The sequence below is a fragment of the Triticum urartu genome, chromosome 1A (genome assembly GCF_056163025.1).
Source record: "Triticum urartu cultivar PI428250 chromosome 1A, HENAU_Tu73, whole genome shotgun sequence".
NCBI classification, from domain to species: Eukaryota; Viridiplantae; Streptophyta; class Magnoliopsida; order Poales; family Poaceae; genus Triticum; species Triticum urartu.
Window position 1 is genome coordinate 580740546 of NC_141873.1, and position 23875 is coordinate 580764420.

Below are 23875 nucleotides of genomic sequence, written 5' to 3' on the forward strand. Positions count from 1 at the left end.
CATTTTAGGTGCAAGACCATTGAAGGTATTATTCAAATAAACAGAGTAACCATTATTCTCCTTAAATGAATAACCGTATTGCGATAGACATAATCCAATCATGTCTATGCTCAACGCAAACACCAATCTTGATGGTAGAGGGAGCGTACGATATTTGATCAACCTTGGAAATACTTCCAACACATATCGTCATCTCACCTTTAGCTAGTCTCCGTTTATTCCGTAGCTTTTATTTCGAGTTACTAACACTTAGCAACCGAACCGGTATCTAATACCCTGGTGCTACTAGGAGTACTAGTAAAGTACACATCAACATAATGTATATCCAATATACTTCTATCGACAGCCTTCTCATCTACCAAGTATCTAGGGTAATTCTGCTCCAGTGGTTGTTCCCCTTATTACAGAAGCACTTAGTCTCGGGTTTGGGTTCAACCTTGGGTTTGTTCACTAGAGCAGCAGCTGATTTGCCGTTTCATGAAGTATCCCTTCTTGCCCTTGCCCTTCTTAAAACTAGTGGTTTCACTAACCATCAACAATTGATGCTCCTTCTTGATTTCTACTTTCGCGGTGTCAAACATCGCGAGTATTTCAAGGATCATCATATCTATCCCTGATATGTTATAGTTCATCACGAAGCTCTAGAAGCTTGGTGGTAATGACTTCGGAGAAACATCACTATCTCATCTGGAAGATCAACTCCCACTCGATTCAAATGATTGTTGTACTCAGACAATCTGAGCACAAGCTCAACAATTGAGCTTTTCTCCTTAGTTTGTAGGCTAAGAAAATCGTTGGAGGTCTTATACCTCTTGACGTGAGCACGAGCCTGAAATCCCAATTTCAGCCCTCGAAACATCTCATATGTTTCGCGGCATTTCAAAACGTCTTCAGTGCCTCAACTCTAAACCGTTTAACTGAACTATCACGTAGTTATCAAAATGTGTATGTCAGATGTTTGCAACATCCACAGACGACGTTCGAGGTTCAGCACACTGAGCGGTGCATTAAGGACATAAGCCTTCTTTGAAGCAATGAGGACAATCCTCAGTTTACGGACCTAGTCCGCATAATTGCTACTATCAACTTTCAACTAAATTTTCTCTATGAACATATCTAAACAGTAGAACTGAAGCGCGAGCTACGACATAATTTGCGAAGACCTTTTGACTATGTTCAGGATAATTAAGTTCATCTTATGAACTCCCACTCAGATAGACATCCCTCTAGTCATCCAAGTGATTACATGATCCGAGTCAACTAAGCCGTGTCCGATCATCACGTGAGACGGACTGGTCATCATCGGTGAACATCTTCATGTTGATCGTATCTACCATACGACTCATGCTCGACCTTTCGGTCTCTTGTGTTCCGAGGCCATGTCTGTACATGCTAGGCTCGTCAAGTCAACCAAAGTGTTTCGCGTGTGTAAATCTGTCTTACACCCGTTGTATGTGAACGTAAGAATCTATCACACCCGATCATCACGTGGTGCTTTGAAACGACGAACTTTCGCAATGGTGCACAGTTAGGGAAACACTTTCTTGAAATTTTAATGAGGGATCATCTTATTTACTACCGTCGTTCTAAGCAAATAAGATGTATAAACATGATAAACATCACATGCAATCAAATAGTGGTGACATGATATGGCCAATATCATATAGCTCCTTTGATCTCCATCTTAGGGCTCCATGATCATCTTGTCACCAGCATGACACCATGATCTCCATCATCATGATCTCCATCATCGTGTCTCCATGAAGTTGCTCGCCAACTATTACTTCTACTACTATGGCTACCGGTTAGCAATAAAGTAAAGTAATTACATGGTGTTGTTCAATGACACGCAGGTCATACAATAAATAAAGACAACTCCTATGGCTCCTGCCGGTTGTCATACTCATCGACATGCAAGTCGTGATTCCTATTACAAGAACATGATCAATCTCATACATCACATATCATTCATCACATTCTTCTTGGCCATATCACATCACATAGCGTACCCTGCAAAAACAAGTTAGACGTCCTCTAATTGTTGTTTGCTTGTTTTACGTGGCTGCTATGGGTTTCTAGCAAGAACGTTTCTTACCTACGCAAAACCACAACGTGATATGCCAATTGCTATTTACCCTTCATAAGGACCCTTTTCATCGAATCCGTTCCGACTAAAGTGGGAGAGATAGACACCCGCCAGCCACCTTATGCAACTAGTGCATGTCAGTCGGTGGAACCAGTCTCACGTAAGAGTACGAGTAAGGTCGGTCCGGGCCGCTTCATCCCACCATGCCGTCGAAACAAGATTGGACTAGTAACGGTAAGCATATTGAACAAAATCAACGCCCACAACTACTGAAGGAAATATGCCCTAGAGGCAATAATAAAGTTATTATTTATTTCCTTATAATCATGATAAATGTTTATTATTCATGCTAGAATTGTATTAACCGGAAACATAATACATGTGTGAATACATAGAAAAACAAAGTGTCACTAGTATGCCTCTACTTGACTAGCTCGTTAATCAAAGATGGTTATGTTTCCTAACCATGAACAATGAGTTGTTATTTGATTAACGAGGTCACATCATTAGTTGAATGATCTGATTGACATGACCCATTCCATTAGCTTAGCACACGATCGTTTAGTATGTTGCTATTGCTTTCTTCATGACTTATACATGTTCCTATGACTATGAGATTATGCAACTCCCGTTTTCCGGAGGAACACTTTGGGTGCTACCAAACGTCACAACGTAACTAGGTGATTATAAAGGAGCATTACAGGTGTCTCCGAAGGTAGATGTTGGGTTGGCGTATATCGAGATTAGGATTTGTCACTCCGATTGTCGGAGAGGTATCTCTGGGCCCTCTCGGTAATACACATCACATAAGCCTTGCAAGCATTACATCTAATATGTTAGTTGTGAGATGATGTATTACGGAACGAGTAAAGAGACTTGCTGGTAACGAGATTGAACTAGGTATTGGATACCGACGATCGAATCTCGGGCAAGTAACATACCGATGACAAAGGGAACAACGTATGTTGTTATGCGGTCTGACCGATAAAGATCATCGTAGAATATGTAGGAGCCAATATGGGCATCCAGGTCCCGCTATTGGTTATTGACCGGAGACGTGTCTCGGTCATGTCTACATTGTTCTCGAACCCGTAGGGTCCGCACGCTTAAGGTTACGATGACAGTTATATTATGAGTTTATGCATTTTGATGTACCGAAGGTTGTTCGGAGTCCCAGATGTGATCATGGACATGAAGAGGAGTCTCGAAATGGTCGAGACGTAAATATTGATATATTGGAAGCCTATGTTTGGATATCGGATGTGTTCCGGGTGAAATCGGGATTTTACCGGAATACCGGGAGGGTTACCGGAACCCCCCGGGAGCTATATGGGCCATAGTGGGCCTTGGTGGAAAAGAGAAGAGGCTGCCCTTGATGGGTTGTGCGCCTCCCCCTTCCCCTAGTCCTATTAGGACTAGGAGAGGTGGCCGGCCCCCTCCTCCTCTTTTCCCCCTCCGCGAATCCTATTCCGACTAGGATTGGGGAGGGAATCCTACTCCTAGAGGGAGTAGGACTCTCCTGCGCCCTCCTCCTTGGCCGGCCAGCCTCCCCCCTCTACTCCTTTATATACGGAGGCAGGGGGCACCTCTAGACACACAAGTTGATCCACGTGATCTATTCCTTAGCCGTGTGCGGTGCCCCCAGCCACCATATACCTCGATAATACTGTAGCGGAGTTTAGGCGAAGCCCTGCTGCTGTAGTACATCAAGATCGTCACCACGCCGTCGTGCTGACGGAACTCTTCCCCGACACTTTGCTGGATCGGAGTCCGGGGATCGTCATCGAGCTGAACGTGTGCTCGAACTCGGAGGTGCCGTAGTTTCGGTGCTTGATCGGTTGGATCGTGAAGACGTATGACTACTTCCTCTACGTCGTGTCATCGCTTCCGCAGTCGGTCTGCGTTGGGTACGTAGACAACACTCTCCCCCTCGTTGCTATGCATCACATGATCTTGCGTGTGCGTAGCAAATTTTTGAAATTACTACGAAACCCAACAACTACTTTGTGTTCTACTCGTGCATAGAATCTACGCAATACACCTAGCTCTGATACCACTGTTGGGGAACGAAGCAGAAATTCAAAATTTTCCTACGTGTCACCAAGCTCTATCTATGGAGAAACCAGCAACGAGGGAAGGAGAGTGCATCTACATACCCTTGTAGATCGCTACGCGGAAGCGTTCAAGAGAATGGGGTTGAAGGAGTCGTACTCGTCGTGATCCAAATCACCGGAGATCCTAGTGCAGAACGGACGGCACCTCCACGTTCAACACACGTGCAGCCCGGTGACGTCTCCCATGCCTTGATCCAGCAAGGGGAGATGGAGAGGTTGAGGAAGACTCCATCCAGCAGCAGCACAACGGCGTGGTGGTGGTGGAGGAGCGTGTTACTCCAGCAGGGCTTCGCCAAGCACCGCAAGAGACGAGGAGGGAGAGGGGTAGGGCTTCGCTAAGAAAGAGAGGAACTCGTGTGTGTTGGGCAGCCCAAACCTCAAGTATATATAGGGGGAGGGGAGGGGCTGCGCCCCCAACTAGGTTTCCACCCCTAGGGGTGGCGGCCAGCCTAGATCCCATCTAAGGGGGCGGCCAAGGGGGGAGAGAGGGGAGGCGCACCTGGGGTGGGCCTTAGGGCCCATCTGCCCTAGGGTTTGCCCCCCTTCCCTCTCCCTCGCGCCTTGGGCCTTGGTGGGGGGGCGCACCAGCCCACATGGGGCTGGTTCCCTCCCACACTTGGCCCATGCAGCCCTCCGGGGCTGGTGGCCCCACTTGGTGGACCCCCGGGACCCTCCTGGTGGTCCCGGTACGTTACCGATAAACCCTGAAACTTTTCTGGTGACCAAAACAGGACTTCCCATATATAAATCTTTACCTCCGGACCATTCCGGAACTCCTCGTGACGTCCGGGATCTCATCCGGGACTCCGAACAACATTCGGTAACCACATATATCTATTCCCCATAACCCTAGCGTCATCGAACCTTAAATGTGTAGACCCTACGGGTTCGGGAACCATGCAGACATGACCGAGACGTTCTCCGGTCAATAACCAACAGCGGGATCTGGATACCCATGTTGGTTCCCACATGTTCCGTGATGATCTCATCGGATGAACCACGATGTTGAGGATTCGATCAATCCCGTATTCAATTCCCTTTGTCTAGCGGTATTGTACTTGCCCGAGATTCGATCGTCGGTATCCCGATACCTTGTTCAATCTCGTTACTGGCCAGTCTCTTTACTCGTTCCGTAACACATCATCCCGTGATCAACTCCTTGGTCACATTGTGCACATTATGATGATGTCCTACCGAGTGGGCCCAGAGATACCTCTCCGTCACACGGAGTGACAAATCCCAGTCTCGATTCGTGCCAACCCAACAGACACTTTCGGAGATACCTGTAGTGTACCTTTATAGCCACCCAGTTACGTTGTGACGTTTGGCACACCCAAAGTATTCCTACGGTATCCGGGAGTTGCACAATCTCATGGTCTAAGGAAATGATACTTGACATTAGAAAAGCTTTAGCATACGAACTACACGATCTTTGTGCTAGGCTTAGGATTGGGTCTTGTCCATCACATCATTCTCCTAATGATGTGATCCCATTATCAACGACATCCAATGTCCATGGTCAGGAAACCGTAACCATCTATTGATCAACGAGCCAGTCAACTAGAGGCTCACTAGGGACATGGTGTTGTCTATGTATCCACACATGTATTTGAGTTTCCTATCAATACAATTCTAGCATGGGTAATAAACGATTATCATGAACAAGGAAATATAATAATAATCAATTTATTATTGCCTCTAGGGCATATTTCCAACACACTGTAGCTGCCAATTCAGATAAACCTGAATTGACTTTTCCAGTGCTGTATTTGTCCCCTCAGATTATTGTAAATTATATGTAGTGAAGCATGCAAATTGGATTTGCTATAGTCAACCTATTAATATTTGTCAGTTTTGAAAATTCAGTTTATTCGGTTACTGAAAATTCAGTTAATTCAGTTAGGCACACAAATTTCAGAACTTTTGATTGCCCTAGTACTTGGTGTTTGTAGAAAATTCAGTTAATCCATCGAGGTGAGCACTGATGCTACAAAAAGAGAAGACATGTATGAGTTTGGAGAAAGTGCCAATTTGATTTTCAGTTGCTAGCTACCTGTGATTTATTGTTTCAATTTGGATTCCAGAAATGTTACTGTGTGTTACTATGACCCAACTTTATCTGTACCATAGCATGCTACTATCAGTTATTTTTCAACATCAAATTCAGTCTATATCTTGCGTTCTTTTTTTGTTCAAAATTTCTCAAACTCTGAATAAATAAAATTATTTGGAAAGAAGCACATGAGTATCAACAATAATTGTTTCTTTCTGCTTGAATGAATGGAGTACAATACAAGTTCAGGAACAAGGGACATTTTTTGCAATTGTGAACTCTCAATGCTCAAGTCTGGAAGTGTTTACAAATTCAAAGAGTTCACATGACTACTAGTCAAATACTCTAGTGTATTTAGTGTAAATCTAGTCTGAAACTAGTAGAGCTCTTGTTGATTTGCAAATTCAGTTTAAATAAAAATTTGGTACATGACTACTGATCATGTATGAAAGATGTTGCTACTGGATGAGCACAAGAACTAATTAGTAGATTTTGATTTTGAATGATTTTGAATTTTTATGACTAGTGATCAGGTTTCAAATGATTTTGAATTTTTATGATTTTTATGCACATAGGTGAAGCCACTGACTACACTTCAGGTTCTACTCCTGGAACACTTCAGGAATTTTACTTCATAACTGGAGTATTTTGATGATATTAGGGGGTTTTGTCTCCAACCATCGTGTCGTGATGATATTGTGTTTGGTTGGGGGGTTGCAGCTGGGTGGGGGTGGGGTAATGAATTTGCAGGTACCCCGAGAGGCCCTTGAGTTTGCCGGAATGTCGATTAACTTCCGTTCCGGCAAATTCGGGTACTCCATATGCCCTATTTTCAGCAAAGGTCATGCTGAAATTTTCCATGAATTTTAGCATGACTTTGCTAAAAATAGGACATATGGGGTACTTGCGACTAATGCATGGGCCGGGGTATCTTAGTACTTAGTTAAGTAGGATTAACTGCCCCGCCATTCTTGCTGCATTAAAGCATAGGTGGCAATAGAGCCAAGTGATTAGGCCCAACTTAGAATTCTCCTTAGCATTGATAAACCCTAGATGATAAATCCAACATAGGTGGCAATAGAGCCAAGTGATTAGGCCCAACCTAGGGTGCCTCTGCATCGATAAACCCTAAATGATGAAAACTTAACTTGGCTTCTATAGGGTGCCTCGGTGTTGATGAGAACCTAAATGATGTACGCTTAGGCTTTTAGGGTGCCTCGGCGTCGACAAACCCTAAATGATAAAAGCTTAGCTTTTAGGATGCCTCGGTGTCGACAAACCCTAAATGATGAGACCATGATCTTGTTCCTTGACAATAACCAACTTTTTGACCAAACTTTTTTTCTATTTAGAGCGAAACATGGCCCACAACGATGAGGCCGGCGGTTCGGGCGGCAAGCAATTCTGGGAGCTGTCCCAGGAGTTGGAGGAAGAACCTCACCGCTATGAGGACGCCGCGGAAGACACCGATCCTGACTACACAACCCCTAGTGGCGTCGGGGATGACACCACTGATGATGGCGCCGCGGATGCCACCACTGATGATGGCGGCGCACGCACAGATGGCAGCCAACCGAAGAGGCAACGGAAGGACCGGCGCCCGAACGTGCTCGGCACCGTCAGGGAGGAATTTACTGAAGTGAACTCCGACGGGCATCCGACGGCGCCCAAACACGTAGTCAATGGGTACTCGGTTCAGCTCGGGTGCATTCTCCGGAGCACTGCCTCGATCAACACCGAGAACCTAAGGCATAAGGACCGAGGGAATTTGTGCAGCCTCCTCTTCACGAAGTTGCACGAACGATACAAGTTCCTCGATGAGTTCGCAAACACACGCCTCTCGGGGAATAAAGTGAACGGTGCCGCCCTCACGAGGATGAGCACGGCTCTGTCTACTTGGAAAAGCATGGTGAAGGCAATGATTGACAAAGGTGATAGTTATGAGAAGATCAAGGCGAAATATCCTTTGACTAGCGAAGATGACTACAAGGAGTTCAAGATCAAGTGCAAGAGCCCCGCAATCTCCGAATCAAGTCAGTGGGGGAAAGATATGCGGCAGTTGAACTTAGGGGTCCACCAACTCGGTCCCGGCGGTTACAAAGTGGCGGAGCCTATATGGGACAAGGAGGACGCGGAGCGTGTCGAGCAAGGCCTACCGCCCCGCTTCAAGAAATACCGTGACAAGCAGACCAGGAACTTTCTCAGGGCCCGGTACAAGGAGGACCCGGTAACAAAGGAGCTTACCACGGATCCGAAGACCAAGGCGCTTGAGCTTGTTCTGGTAAGGAATGCACCCCCGCGTAATTAGCTCCATATGGTTGCATTATAATTAATCCCCAATATTTCTAAATGGTTCACGTTCCTTCCGCAGGACAAAGAAAGCAGTAGCGCGGGGTCGTCTCAGAGCTCCCCTTTCGACACCCCTTTGAATAGGGCATTGAACGTAATGAAAAACAAGGATCCGCTCAGTAAGCCAACGTCAGCTGGTCGTGTGGCCGGCAAAGGCTTGTCCACAAAATGGTCGTCATACTATACCGCTGGTGGGCGAAAGGAGAAAAAGACCAGCTCGGAAAGCCAGTCGCGCGAGGTTGAAGCACTCAAGGCGCAAGTGGCGCTGATTCTGGAGATGGTCCAAGAGCAAGTGCAACAACAACTGGGATCGACGCTCACCGGCATTATGCCTACCTTGATTCATGGGATAACGACGTGGATTGCGGGTGGCCAACAGGGGCCGCCCCCGATTCCCAGCTTCACGGCCAGCAACTCACACAACGCGCAGGCGGCGCCATTGGTGTCTCCGGCGGCGGCGGTATTGGTGTCTACGGCGGCGGCGCCATTGGTGTCTCCGACACCGGCATTGGAGCTTAATGCACCCGGGTGTACGCCGGCCGACACCTCACCAGCAAGCGGCCCCTTCGTCAGTTGCACGCCCACCGTTGGCGGTGCCTCGACATTAGCCGAGCTCGACGGCATCACGGTAACTAAGCCTCTCGGCCGAGGACTTCATCTCCTTGCCTTTGACTGGGCATCCCTGACGCCCTACATGTTTTCGCAGGGCGCCGCCGACGTTCCTTGCACTCTCCTGCACTTCATGGGCGGCGAGTTGGTCGATGTCGCCAAGGGCAGAATCGTTCAACCGGGCAACCCCGTGTTCCACGGTAATCCTATGCCACCCACAATGTATAGGGTTGAAGTGGTTCGGGTGCTGCCAGGCTGCGACGAGCTGTTACCTCCGATTCGACCCGCTGGGGCCGATGAAGAAGATGAGATGACCCTCAGCGCGTGCGTAAGTTGGCCCCTGCTTTGGCCGAAGAGCCAGATTCATTTGGGGGCAGGGGACACCACCCCACAGACAAGACCGCCAGTCGTGCCGGCGCCAAGCCATGGCAAGAATGCCGCAACGCTACCGGACATGCCGGACATCCCTATGGCACAGGATCCGGACATGCATATGGCACAAGATCCGGACGACGACGACAACGGTACATTTACCAACGTCAATAAGTACTTTGCCGAACATGGGTACAATGACGAGTTCTGCGGGCCTCCTTCTCAAGAACCCAACCAAGACGACCGCGATCTAGCTGGTACGTCGGAGAAACCCAGTTGCAACAGGCGTCGTCTGGCGTTCAGTTCTCAGGAGACGCCTCCAGCTGCCGCCTTCACCGAGCCTCAGATAGCTGAGGTGCGAAATATTATCGGCCCCAACACGCTCAAGAAGGCGGTCTTTGAGCAGAACTCGGTCCCATTACAACAGATCAAGAAGAGCCGGAAACGGCAGACTAAAAAGGGCGCCGGTGCGAGCCAGCCGGCACCGAGTACGATCTGTGCTTAGGGCGGGCCACCTTCACCTAAGAATATCTCGAGGAGGGTGCATGTGGCGGGTAGGGCGATGCTACCGACAAATATGCTCAATGCCGCAACCGGTGCTATGCGGAGTCTGCACGACAGTGTTCTTTCTTTGGAGAAGCGGCGTCTAAGAGAGAATGATGTGGCATACCCGGTTTTCGTGGCCAAGGTGCCAGAGGGCAAGGGCTTTGTGGATGGCGACATCAGGGGTATGATCGTCCTGCGGTTTGATGACATCTTTGCTATGTTTAACCTTCGTCTGCTACACTACACCTCCGTTCGGCTGTTTTCGCTGAGTATGGAGATGCGGATCATTAGAGACAAGACCCCGGACATCGTGATCGTCGACCCCTTCTACATGCGTGCCAAGCTCTTGAGCAGCGCTGGGGACCGCCAAGTCACGAGTTCACACATCGAAGACGTCATTCTGGCAAACCCAGATAAGGATAACTTCCTTGTGGCTTACTTTCCTGAGTAAGTCATCCCTTAACCGCCCCGTAACATATGATTTCTTAGATTTCGATCGTTCTTTTTTTTCTAACATTCCGTGTTCTGTGCAGTGACACACATTGCACACTCATCCTCTTAAGCCCGAAATATTCCATGGCCACGTATTTTGACCCGAACCGTAACTCCAAGATAGACTACACAAATATTAAGAAAGTTCTTGATGATGTTCTCCCCGGCTACGCCAAATCTGGAGGCACCTTCACCAGGGCAGTTCGTAAGTACGGCAAGCACGTGTTCGCCCACAATACGACGTTCTGCTGCATCAAGCAGCCGCCTGGCAGTCAGAAGGATGCCTACTACGCCCTCCATCACATGCGGGCGATCGTGAGGGACCATCATCACCTTCTGCTACCAAATAATCTCAAAGATTGGGCCACGAGCTTGTCGGCAATCCAGGACGCGGACATCAGACAAGAATTCTTTCGCATCCAGTCGGAGTTTACGGACATCATCCATCAAGATGTCCTTCATACCTCGGGGCAGTTCTACCTCAGATATCAACCGTCCAACAGGGAGATAGACGGAACGCTACAAATGCAGGCTGACAACACCCGTGATTTCATGACCATCACGACAGACGGCGGCTTCATCCACGCTCCGGTCTCATGAGTCGAGTCGACAGTAGTGATGCTATGTGTAGTTCTAAAACATTGATTAGCTCATGTTGTAATTAAACTTTAATGAACTTGTATGTCTCTTTGATTTGGACAGTCGTTCAACTTAGATGTAATCGATGCTATTTATTAGTAGGACCATGAATCGTGCTATTAATGTGATGTCTTGCTTTTCTCTTCCGATCCTTTTGTTGCATACTTATATATTGCTTATGTATGTATTGTCTGTTGTTTGGCTTGTGCATAGAGATGCCGTCGTATGTCGTGTACAAGGGTAAGGTTTCCGGAGTCTACGACGACTGGGAGGAGTGTCGAAGACAGGTTCACCGTTTCAGCGGTACAGTTACAAAGTGTACACCACTAGGGCGGAGGCGGAATCTAGATACGCCCGCTATCTAGCGGGAGAAAGGAGGGAGCGTTGGAGGAACCGGATGAAGACCAGTTTCATCGCGATGATGCTCATCGTGATGACCGCAGCTCTCTTCTATGTGATGGTAGTTTAGATGATCGATATCGACTTGTAATGTGAAGACAAACTCGATACTCGCGGTCTCGAGACTTGTAATGTTTTATCTTTGTTCAGTCTTTTGAATTCGGAGACTAATATGATGAATTGTATTAGGAGACTAATCTTCTATTGTATTCGATGAATCTGCTGTTGCTGTGTGTTACTGTCTATATTCTGTCAAATAATATATTTTGTAACATGTGCAAAAATCAGAAAAGTAAAAAAAATAAAACCTAATATTCATACTAATGACGCATCACTATAGAGTGTGCCATTAGTATGCCAAAGTATACTAAATGGCGCATCACCAAACAGTGTGCCATTAGTATGCCAAATATACTAATGGCGCATCCATCCGCAGTGCGCCATTAGTGTGCCAAAGCACATGGTTAAATATGGCCCCTAGGAGGCATACTAATGGCGCATGGTGTTATATACTAATGGCGCACTGGGTGGTGCGCCATTAGTATACGAGATACTAATGGCGCACCAGTGGTGCGCCATTAGTAATAAATACTAGCGGCGTGATACTAATGATGCACCAGTGATGCGCCATTAGTAGGCAAAACTGGTGCGCCATTAGTAGGCCTTTTCCTAGTAGTGTAAATTTCAAACACGCGCGACAAGTTTACTTAAGGAACAAGTAAAGCTGACTAAACTTCTTAAGACTTTCTCTTGGAGTCCAAAAGAACCTCGTCTCTGCTTCATGAGTAAAAACTGAATGCACAAAGAGATTTTTGTCGACTCCACTCAGAGATAGGCTTATGATTAAGCATGAACACAAAAGTCTTGACTACCTCGGACCCCCTTAATAGTATAGTTGCTCTATGACTGAAATGAAAGAAATGAAAATAAGAAAAAAAAAACTACGCCTTCTCGCAGTCTTCATCTTATTTGTTGTAGTCAACTGTTCCTTGAAGAACACACCAAACCAATTGTTTCTCGAATCATGCATATGTTAGGATAATTCTATGGAGAGATATTTCAAAATCTTAGAAGAAAACGGATCACATTGCAGATAATAATTTGAGAAATATTTCAATGCATGCATAAGTTGATCTCTGGTAATAATTCCACCTGCAAAATAACTCAATGACAATGCAGCACGAGGGTTCATTAACATTACAATAGTTCAGAGTATCACAACCGAGAGTTTTTATAACATACTTAATAATCGAATAAGAAACAAGTGTTTTAAAACTCAAAGAACGAATGCCTTGCAAAAGACTCGCCGTCTATAACACTCGATGTCTTCTCCCCCTCTTTGTCAACAAGTGTTAGAAATGTGTTAAATAACATGTGGCATTCTAATCTCCCGAAGAAGATGACGAATCGGCATCGCTCGATAAAGGTCCTGGTGAAGAAGGATCGTCACCGTTTCCGGAAGAAGAAGCGAATGGCATTTCTTCTTTGGAGGTTACACCAACTTCATCAAATTCAGCTTGATGTGGTTGCTCTTCGGGGATTGTCGGTTCATTGGGGCCTGTAAGATTGTCTTCGTGAACTAAATCCTCGTTTGACTGAAATGTTGGTGAAGTGTCTTAGATTCATACATAACATCATCTTCACTATAAAGAATCAAATCAGTTGTGTTGGACTTTATTGGAAGAGGAGGAGTTGATGTTCGCTTATGATCCTCAGCATTAGATGGCAGATCAATGAAGTCATAGTTCTTGAGAATTCCAGCCGTCTTCAGCTCGCTCCTAGTGAAGAATCTCCAAGGCAATTTCCACAAATGACGATTGTCTTCTTTGACTATCAGATGTATAAGTCTCGACATATTTGCAACAATGTTAATTTCAGAAGCAATGCGTTCTTTCTCCTTGTGATCTTGATGGATAGGCTTTTGAAGCATTTGTTGAGTCTAAAGACTAACTTCCATATGCGAAGGAGTTGAGGTATTGGGAAAGCAATTCTTCTAAGAAATAACATCATATATTGTACTTTATGAATACATGGGATTTATTAGCCCTTGGCTTTGTCCTTTACCATTTGCAACGTATCACGAGAAGGCGGCAAAAAATTATATGGAACCAATCAAGCAATATACTTAATGCCATGTGTAATGTTAATGATCTATTGTATCCACGGGGCATACGGTTTGGGAGCTAAAACTTGTTTAGCAGAATCCATTCGAATCCGGATAAAAAGATCTTCCACGTAGAAGACACAACTTCAACATAGATCATATAAAGTATTTTGAAGAACACCTCCAATCTTCTCCTGACTGTGAGCTCCAACGATCGGGTAGAGAGTTTTGCATAAGATATAATAAAAGGTCTTGAAATTGAATTTCAGATCATCCGGCTTTGGATCTCTCTTGATGGCATTGCCAACTTTGGTGGTATCCATCAATAGGTGCAATTCTTCGTCGGTGATCTCATCACATTGATGCATTATAATTGTATGCTCTTCATTTTCAAAGCAAGGGAAATGCAGACATTCTAGAAATTCAGATGTAGAGCATTTACTTGGTGATTTTCTGTCATCCATTCCATAGTCCATGAATTGATGTCCATCTTATCACCCGACACACAAATAGTGGCATAGAACTGGAGGATTAACTCACTATTCCAACCATGGTTATTAGTGAGAACTTTGTGAAGACAAAGATCATCAATGGTCTGCATAACTTCTTTGAAGCAGTTGAGCTTTTTTTATCATTTTAATAGCAAGATATTCATGATAAATTCTGTTTTTGAAGCATGCCACTCTTGAGTAATATATATAGCTTGTTCATTTTTCCAAAAGCGGGGAGAGACATGTGTGTTCTTCATCGTAAGGACTTTTTCTGAAGAAAGCAAGTTTCTCGCAGTGCTTGGCTGCATTAAAAGCAGACCATGAACACTATTTCTTCCTTGAAAACTGGATACTTCTCTTTTGGATTCAGATGCAACAATTCTTCTTCAATAGTCATAGAAAATTCTTTCTCAAGAGCGACCACATTACATTGACGGGTGGCAACTGTGACTGAGAATCTCCATCAATATTGATTCGCTCGCAAATGTGCATCAGGAACAAACTACTCATTATGCTTGTCGATGTCCATATTGTTCACATTTTTCCCGGGATCTACGGCCTAATCTTGATTTCCCTTCAAAGGTAGCACTAGGGAATTATCAACATTTCCTTCTTCATGTCCATCTAGCACTTGGGCCGTGATCGCATCGTTTTGAGCTTTCTACTCAATTTTCATCTCAGCTTGATTCACACCATCCTCATGAACATGAACCTAGGAGGTTTCGATTTCAATTTTCTTCTGAGCTTGCTGCTGAGATGAGTTGTTTTTCACAACATATCCTCATCTTTTTATTTAGTACGAGCACTTGGCTCGGGTGGATGGATTTTGGCTTCCTCCAGAATTGACTTGGATGAAGAATCAACAACCTTGGCCAAGGACGGGACAACATTATCTTCCAAAGCACTCGGCTACGGTGAAACTTCGTCATCATTGTCTGAGTCCATGGCTCGAGAGGAATATCATCAATGATTACATTTTATTGAGCCTCATGCTCAAGATATTTTTAGGGGCACTCTGGCCCAGCGGAACATTCTCACTACTAACCACAATAAGTTGGCGGTCAGTATTTTCTTTCGCTTTTGAGATATTCTTCGGCTGAGGCTATTCAACAAGTTCATCCACGGCCTTTCTCTTCTTCCTGGTGGCATTATATCCAGTTACTTCTGCATTGTGAATCTAAGTTAGCTCAAAGACAACATTTAACAAGTGAGCATGCCAAGTGATCTTCTCATAGAGATACTTGATTTATTTGTTGTATTTAGCAAAATACTTCTTCAAGCTTGCAAATTTCTTCTTCCATAAACACTTGTTCATATTATTCTTGGCATCATTTCTTTCATAGGTTGCATCGTGAAGATCAACATATATTTTTGAAGTGTTGTAAGAAGTTCTGAAGTGGCTTCGATAATCGTGGAGGGAATTCACAGTGAATGAAGATCAACGTTGAGTGGATCAACAGAAAATCTATCCAGATTCTCCACAATGGAGGTAGCATCATAAGTCATACTCCCTTTGTTTCTAAATATATGTCTTTTTAGACATTTAAATACGAACTACATACTAATGTATATAGACATATTTTAGAGCGTAGATTTACTCATTTTCTCCCTATGTACGTAGTCTGTAGTGGAATCTCTAAAAAGACTTATATTTAGGAACAGAGGGAGTATAATCTACAAAATCATACTTCGGGACAGATGCGCCCGCTTCTGCTGAAATCTTATCGAGGGAGATGGAGGCTTGGTGGTGAGAGGCTTAATTACCCTCTGAGCCAATGGAACTTCATCTTCACCAGAGCTTTTGTACTTATTATTTGAAAGATTTGCTTGCTTTGAAGGGTTTGAAGAAGCCAGTGCAAATTTATACCTCCCTCCATAGACTTTACATCAACGGACTCCTTCATGACGCCAGTAGTCCTGGGAGTTTTCTTGCAACCTTCTCAGGCATTTCTTCGGAGCAGATGGAATATTAGAAGTGACATTCACATGATGATTTTCAGCATTTAGTGAAAAATTAGCATTTCCATGATGAAGAACTTGATGTCTTCCTCAGATAGTGAAGGATGGCCGGGTGGCAGTCATCACAAGGGGTTGGACTAATTAAGGTTGTTATAGCCTTCCACATGAAGGAAGGCACAATATGGGCCTTTCGCTTCTTCAACAACGAGATTGACCCAAATGTCTTACTCGTCGTGCTTTATTGTCTCTAAAGCTAATGCTGCTAAGTGTTTGATGTCAAATTAGTGCTAGCTAGATGTTGTATTTCGGCCATTTTAATTAGTTTGATGCATGTGCTTCTTGAACATACGTTGACCTGTATATTTGTTGATATATGTGGACGATATTAAATTATGCATGCGTTCAAATTGGAATGAAGTTTTTGGTGTATTATATATTGCAACAGTTCAATTATATTGAATCTAATAGCCTGGTGTCGGACATAACATTGGTTCTTGACGAAAAGTCATGAGCCTTGAACTTGAATAACCCACATGCCTCATTTAAACAGCCCGACTACGATAGCCAACTTCATGGCACACATTCATACAAAGATAATAGTCTCTACTAGCAGCCAAATTACACACAATTTGGCCTGCCAAACTGTTTGCGGACTAGGACAACATTGTACACGAGAGACATCAAGATAACTGTCTGCAATGTATTTCCTTTCGCGAACGACTCTATTTTATACATCGTGTGTGAACCTTACAAGAAGTTTGGGAAGTTTTCTGATTAGTCAGTGATGGACTGCCCCTATCCCCAACCCACTCGAACACACGGTTCCGGAAACTGTGTGTGATTGGGGCCTGAGCCGTGTGAATAGCCCTAAACTATACTAGTGCCAGACCAATGCCCTAGAGAAGATGTCATCGCCACCGGAAGAAACACATATCCAAGATCATACCTCCAAAACTACTCAGATGCCTCACGTTGGCACAGGAGGCAGGACCGAGGTAACAAAGACGAGGCCGGAGTACCAAACTGCAAAGGGAAGCCGGCACCATCTAGCCGACAAACATTGCAGACCCTAGCCTCACCGACCAGAAAGGCCGCCTGGATCTACATCAACAGACCATTAATGCTACCGTAGAGGACGCCATCGAGATGGCGAGGCTTGAGGAAACATTATTTGTCATGACTTTGTTGTCGCCACCACCAACAACACGCCGCCGCAAAACACTAGCCCTAACCTATCTATGAGCCGACATTGAGGCACCAGTGTACAAACTTTGTACTATGAAAATAACTGTTTGTCCGAAGATTACTTACTTTCGTCTTAGATAGTACCTTTCAACTAAAAAATAGATTTTTCTAAAATTTCTGCCGAGATAATACTGCCTATCAACTCGGAGAGCCACAAATTTGTACTTAAAACTACTACGTTTCAACTCAGATTTATGTATTTAAAACATCTTTTGGCCTCAGCGCATCTCCAACGCTGACTCACAAATTTGTTCCCGCATCCGTGCGCGGACTGGGGGGACCAGTCCGCGGACAAGGATGTGGGAGCCAGCCATCCAATGCTATCCGCATACATTTGAAACAATGTTTCAACGAACCGGACAAGCTTCATGCAAACCGGATGGTATTCATACAAACGAGACGAGAACATTTACATTTCAGACATATTTTAACTAAAAACTATACCGGACTAAGGTAAAACTAGTCTACAAATGTCACCTTCGGATCTCCATTCCCACGACATGGATACATTAAACTAGTTTACGATCAACCGCAATGGATCTCCATTGTCTTCCTCATGTCCTGCAGCCTGCTCATCGGATATCCGTGAGCCCCGGAGGTATGTGGTTCAACGCAAAGGGCAAGAGTAGCCTCCGCTTCCCCATGTCCGGTTGCGCCGCTCATCGGAGTGGCACCAGAGAGGACCAGTCCGCGGAGAAGGACGTGGGAGCCAGCCATCCAATGCTATCCGCATACATTTGAAACAATGTTTCAACGAACCGGACAAGCTTCATGCAAACCGGATGGTATTCATACAAACGAGACGAGAATATTTACATTTCAGACATATTTTAACTAAAAACTATACCGGACTAAGGTAAAACTAGTCTATAGATGTCACCTTCGGATCTCCATTCCCACGACATGGATACATTAAACTAGTCTACGGTCAACCGCGATGGATCTCCATTGTCTTCCTCATGTCCTGCAGCCTGCTCATCGGACATCCGTGAGCCCCGGAGGTATATGGTTCAACGCAAAGGGCAAGAGTAGCCTCCGCTTCCCCATGTCCGGTTGCGCCGCTCATCGGAGTGGCACCAGAGGGATATGCTTCAGCCGGAGTGGAAGCGTGCCCTTCACATCGATCAGAGCTGGCCTGCGAAGCAGGAAACATACCAGCTGTGCACACCGGCGACGCCACGGCGGTGGCCTTCGTTGGACCCAAGCGGCGGCCTACGATGTTCTACTTTTCTACGATAATGGCGGCGGGCGCTGACAAGCTTGGTCTCGCCTAGTCGATCCCCGTGAAGCCAGCCGGCAGGGTGCAATTCCACGAATGTTAATAGCGGATGGCCTGGCCACAGGCACGGGAGGAGTGGTACGACACAGCCTCGTCCACGATAGCCATGATGCTCGTGCCGCCATGCTCCTCCGCGTGCTGGCTTGAAGCAACTGGCCACACCTCAGCAAGCTGGCTTGAAGCAGTGCGTTGCTGAACCACACGCCGGCTAGGAGCAGCCACCTCCGCGAGCTGGCTTGCACCGGCCTGAAGCGGCAAGAAAGGTGGTGTGATTTTTGCTGCCTATCGTAAACTCTTCCATTGCAATGAGGCCTCGAGGCAGAACTACAAGCAGCGATTGAAGGGCTTAGATTCGCTGTTGAGCATTCTAACACCCCGATTATGCTTGAATCTGATTGTCAGTGGCCCTCGAAGTGCTCTGGGATGATTCGTTGGATAGATCAACATATGGCCACTTGATTTGGGGGATCAAAGGTTATAGTTATTCCCGTTAGAATTCTTTGTGAACAGAATAGAACTATAGATTGTTTAGCGAACTTTAGGCGGAGTGGGGATAGTACAGCTTGCTAACTCGGTCAACCCCCTCTGCGATTTTGTCGATGAAGATTGTAATTCCGTCACATTGGAATAATAAAACCCTATTATTCTCCGTAAGAAAAGTAATCTCCCTTTATCGTTTTTGAAAAAAAAGCAACCACCCTTTATCGGATAAAAACCAGTTTCGATTTTGAGCTTCTCAAAATTTGATTTCAAAGGAGACCGTGTGTTATGTCTTGACCCGACCTTTAACATACTGATATCCCACACGTTGTTGCGGGAATATTTGCAATATATTTCGATGATATATGATTTCTATGGAACGTAAATAGTGATACTACGAAAACTAAAATTGCAAATCTATATGCTTTATTGTGTTTGATTAATGTATTGTAAAATATCTAATACAATATATGTTTGCATGTTGAGGTGGACATTTTCATATGCATGAATGCATGTTGTGAATTATGATGGGTCTTTTGCCATGCATGTTGCTTGATGATGTGGTATGTTTGCATGTTGAGAGAAATATGTTACTGGGGTTAGCTATTTAGATATAGAAGATTTGGACCCACCCACAGATACGCGGCAGCTGATGAGAACCCCTCGCCGTCTTGCTCTGCTCTTCCCCGCCGCCATCCGCCGTGACAGAGTGATTCTGGGATCCCCCTTTAGGTCCGTACGCCGTCCGAGCTTGCGGCACGAGCCAATGGTGTCCGCCCCGGTTCGCCGCTGCCGGGCGCGCGGGGGAGGCCTGGCTCCGAGAAGACGAGGAGCGGTTGGAGCGGAGTTGGGAGCAATTTACGGGGCGCGGAGCCCGGAGAGAAATCGCCACCACCACTGATTTCGTCGGATGGCTCCCAGGTTTGGGTGGATTTATGATTTTATCCTCAGCACTCTTAATTCTACTCCTACTTTTCTAGCTTTCGATGGTCGACTGAATTACCTAGAATCCTCAGTCTATTTATGCCCGTGATCACATATAACTCAAGCCTGCAGAGTGATTAGGTTCCAAGTCTGAAACTTGTGAGCCCTGCAGAGTAAACTGAACCCTACGCGTAACAAAGTACTCCGTATCTCACATTACTTGGAGTTTAGTCTGGTCAAATAGAATTGCTTATAAGAACCTATAAATCCAGACACATATTGCTTATCAACATCCAGTAATCTATCCAACTATGAATGACATTGCTGGCTCACGCTGTTATAGCACTGGCAATGACATACGTCAGGCACCAAATTCCATGCTCTTTTCACGATTGCACTGCATCGCGATCCACATCACTGAGCTGGAGCTTCCACTACAAGATCTATTTATCCTCTGGCTCCGGTTTACAATCCATTTCACTATACAGCAGTTCTGGCTCGGTTGGCTCACTGATTTGTGTCATTGTCAGTGCAAAGTCAGATTCAGATGCAAAAATGAATGTCGTGCGGTCAACACTTGCTAAGTTTATGTCCTCACTTGATAGATTACACAACAGATTTTTGGCACCCGAGTTTTAACATGCATTATACTGCAGCTATATACATGGAACATGAAATCCTGGAGTACAATTTAAATAACTGTGCATATACACTGAAAGGTAATGTCTGCTCTGCTGAAGACACAGCAGCCAACTGAAAATACAAAATGTGCATGGTGCAAGGATGCACCAGATGTGCCAAGCTAAACATACAATGACAGAATTAAGTTGTTGGGCATGGTACGCTGAAAGAAAACCTGAAATTGTAGTGATACAACTAAACTGTCGGGCATGGTACACTGAAAGGAAATCCGATCGAAATCGTCGCGATACAATTAAATTGCTGGGCATGGCACAGTAAAAGGAAACCTGATTGCAGAAAAACAACATCAAAGTCACGCATGATAGACTGCGGGTGTAAACCGTGCAAGGCTGGACTGAGCTTGTCAAATCCATCACCTGAGTGGGTTGATATCATCAAGGTCATGTGGGTCTAGGAGTGTTTCCCCATGCCTGGTATTTCCGAGAAACCCAGCACGAGACAGCAAAACCCACAGGTGCGTTATAAGCTCCCCGTCTCCAGCCAGTCGTATCTTATGCTTGGCTGCTCTGGTTGATGCTGCCAAGTGGAGGAGGAAACCTGTCCAGAACACTGCTAGATCCCTCCATAGGCCTACCGTGTCTTCTCCGTAAGCCTCTATCATCTGCTTCCCAAGCTTTGCACCCATCTGGGTTATCGAATTATGGATGTCATCATCACCGGCAAAAGTATCTTCTCTGTTGGTAGCTGGTATGGAACTGTTAGTGGCATCAGCTCCCGTTCTATTAGGATCTTCCTCATCATTGGCTGTAACCCAGATCTGTTCTTCAGTTATCACCGAACTGCCAGATGCTACCTGTCCCTCCAAATCACCCATTGCATTGGCCACCATCTCCCCGGACTCTTCAGAGGCAATGTCCATAAGTTTGTTGTAGACATCTTGCAATGACTGGGATGCAGAGCGATCAGTAGCACGATAGGTTTCCTTACGTACCGCGGTCAAGACCTTTGTAACGACAATGCCGTTGTCCGGCACCAATGCCCTGGTAAGCAGGTATGCACAGTAATTGGATAATCTGATAGCAGTTAAATAATGTGGCCACACACCTTCTGGAGTTGTTGATTTTCTGGCCAATAGCCCACTATGTTGACGCCGTACAGTCTCCAGCTTTTTCACTTCAGCAGAGATGTGTATCTCGCATAAGCATGTTGCGACGTGCCAGACCAGTATCCTGTGGGTATCAGCCTCCAGATCAACTACCCCTTCTAGGTTCTTCATAGGTGATTTCTTTGGTCCAAAGGCATGTAATAAGTAGGAGTCCAACCTCACTGGATGCTCCTGCAGGCCCTTCAACGATACAAATATCATTCTCTTTACTTCTGGCTCCAACTTGATGCTTCTGGTTAATTTCTTCTTATTGCATGAATAAGAAATCAGAAGGTTACATTGAGAGATCCTTTGGTTCCACTTACACCTGATGAACCAGAAAACCATCCTCATTGCAGCCTCCACCACTGGATTCCTCAAGCACCGATGCCTGACGTACATGCAGATCATCAGAACCTTGGTCCACTTGGAGAATACATATAGATAGACCTCCGACAGCTCCTTGGCGACGATAAGGCCAATTATGATGTAACTGACAATCAACCCGTGAGTGATGATATTTTTGCCGGCTTGATCCCTCCACTCTGGTATATCATGGACAGGATATGCAAGGTAGCCCGTAGCCGCAACAAGAAACAAAGACATCAGCATACCAAAGACTGGGAATCCGGCCGCAAACATGGCAGCATGTTTGCTATAGAACAAGTCTTGGAGGAAGGACAATTCCACTTCTGTGATGCGGAATGCCCTCTCGTAGTTGTCAGTGTTCTCCTGCAGGATGTAGTCGAAGACAAGCCGCCTCGTCTTCTTTTGGCTAGCCTCATGTATCGGGAGATTATAGAACCGACGGCGCAGCAGCTTGTACAGTGCAAATGAAAGGCAGACATCCTTCAATCGGTTGCCAGTGTCTTTGGCAACGCCCAGCAACCCACTACTGCCAGCATCAACATTCCATAACTTCTCCATGGTGACAAGCTTCTTATTATCCGGATCCAACCGAATCCGGTATTGTGCTGATGCAGTTTTCCTCTCCCGTTGGATGTCATGCAGCACCAGATCTTCCCCACGGACCAAGTACTTGTAAGACTGCATCCTGATCCCGTTGTCGGACTCGGCCTTATCACCAGAAGGACCGAGTGTGTGCTCGTATCGCATATAGTCGCTAATTAACCAACCTTGTGTTCTCTTGGTTGATGGTCGCAGCCCTGTCAGATGAGACAAAGTATGAAATGATGCGAACCGCATTGAGCGTCCAGATGAGCCAGAGAAGTATCTTGAGGAGGAAGAAGGTCTGCACTCGGAGGAGACTGGCTGCCCATAAGGACGACATGAGGTCGAGCACTGGCTGCTGCTTGGACTTCCAGTACAGGCGCCCAGTCTTGACGTTGTACTGCAGGTTTACCAGCAGCACCGCCCAGACCTGAAAGTAGTCATTCACCTTCTTCGCTGAGAGCTGCATCAGCCCCAAGGTGTACTGCATTGTGGAGTAGTTCAGTATCTCAATGACTTGGACGAAGCCCGCCATGCTCCTGTCTTGGGACCACGGCCCGAAGCAGTCCAGCAGGAACCTCAACACCAGACCCGCCGTGGTCACCAAGACCCACAGCTCCGCGCTAGCAAAGCCAGTGACATTGTCAGCCTTGAAGAGATGTTTCAAGGTAGCCAAGATTGAAGATGCAACAATGTTTGGGGACGGCATCGTGAGTGTGTGTGTGTGTGTGTGTGTGTGTGTGTGTGTGTGTGTGTGTTGTTGTCTGCAAGGTTCAATCGAACACAAGCTTCGGAGGACAACTAGTTACACGGATTCAGAAGACCTATATGCATCACAATCCATTGACTTTGAAATTAATTAGCAGTAGCTGGAGAGATGATAGCGCGTCGAGTATTTCCTCATTGTTCATGTGCTTTATTAGGTTTTTTTTAGGTAGCGCTTTATTAGTTGTTGACCATGAAAAAACGTGATTAACACCACCTTAATTAGGGCTGC

General features: G+C 45.7%; 1 protein-coding gene and 1 pseudogene across 1 annotated transcript in view; one reads left to right on the plus strand and one right to left on the minus strand.

The window, feature by feature from the left end:
- The first annotated feature begins 19866 nt into the window (after positions 1-19866).
- Positions 19867-23875, plus strand: part of LOC125516946 (uncharacterized) — a 34817-nt gene continuing 30808 nt past the window's right edge. The window contains exon 1 of the mRNA XM_087533189.1: positions 19867-20138. The gene's annotated coding sequence lies outside the window, so the exon portion shown is untranslated. The remainder of the gene's footprint in view (positions 20139-23875) is intronic.
- LOC147993027 (uncharacterized) lies at positions 20154-23618 on the minus strand (annotated as a pseudogene).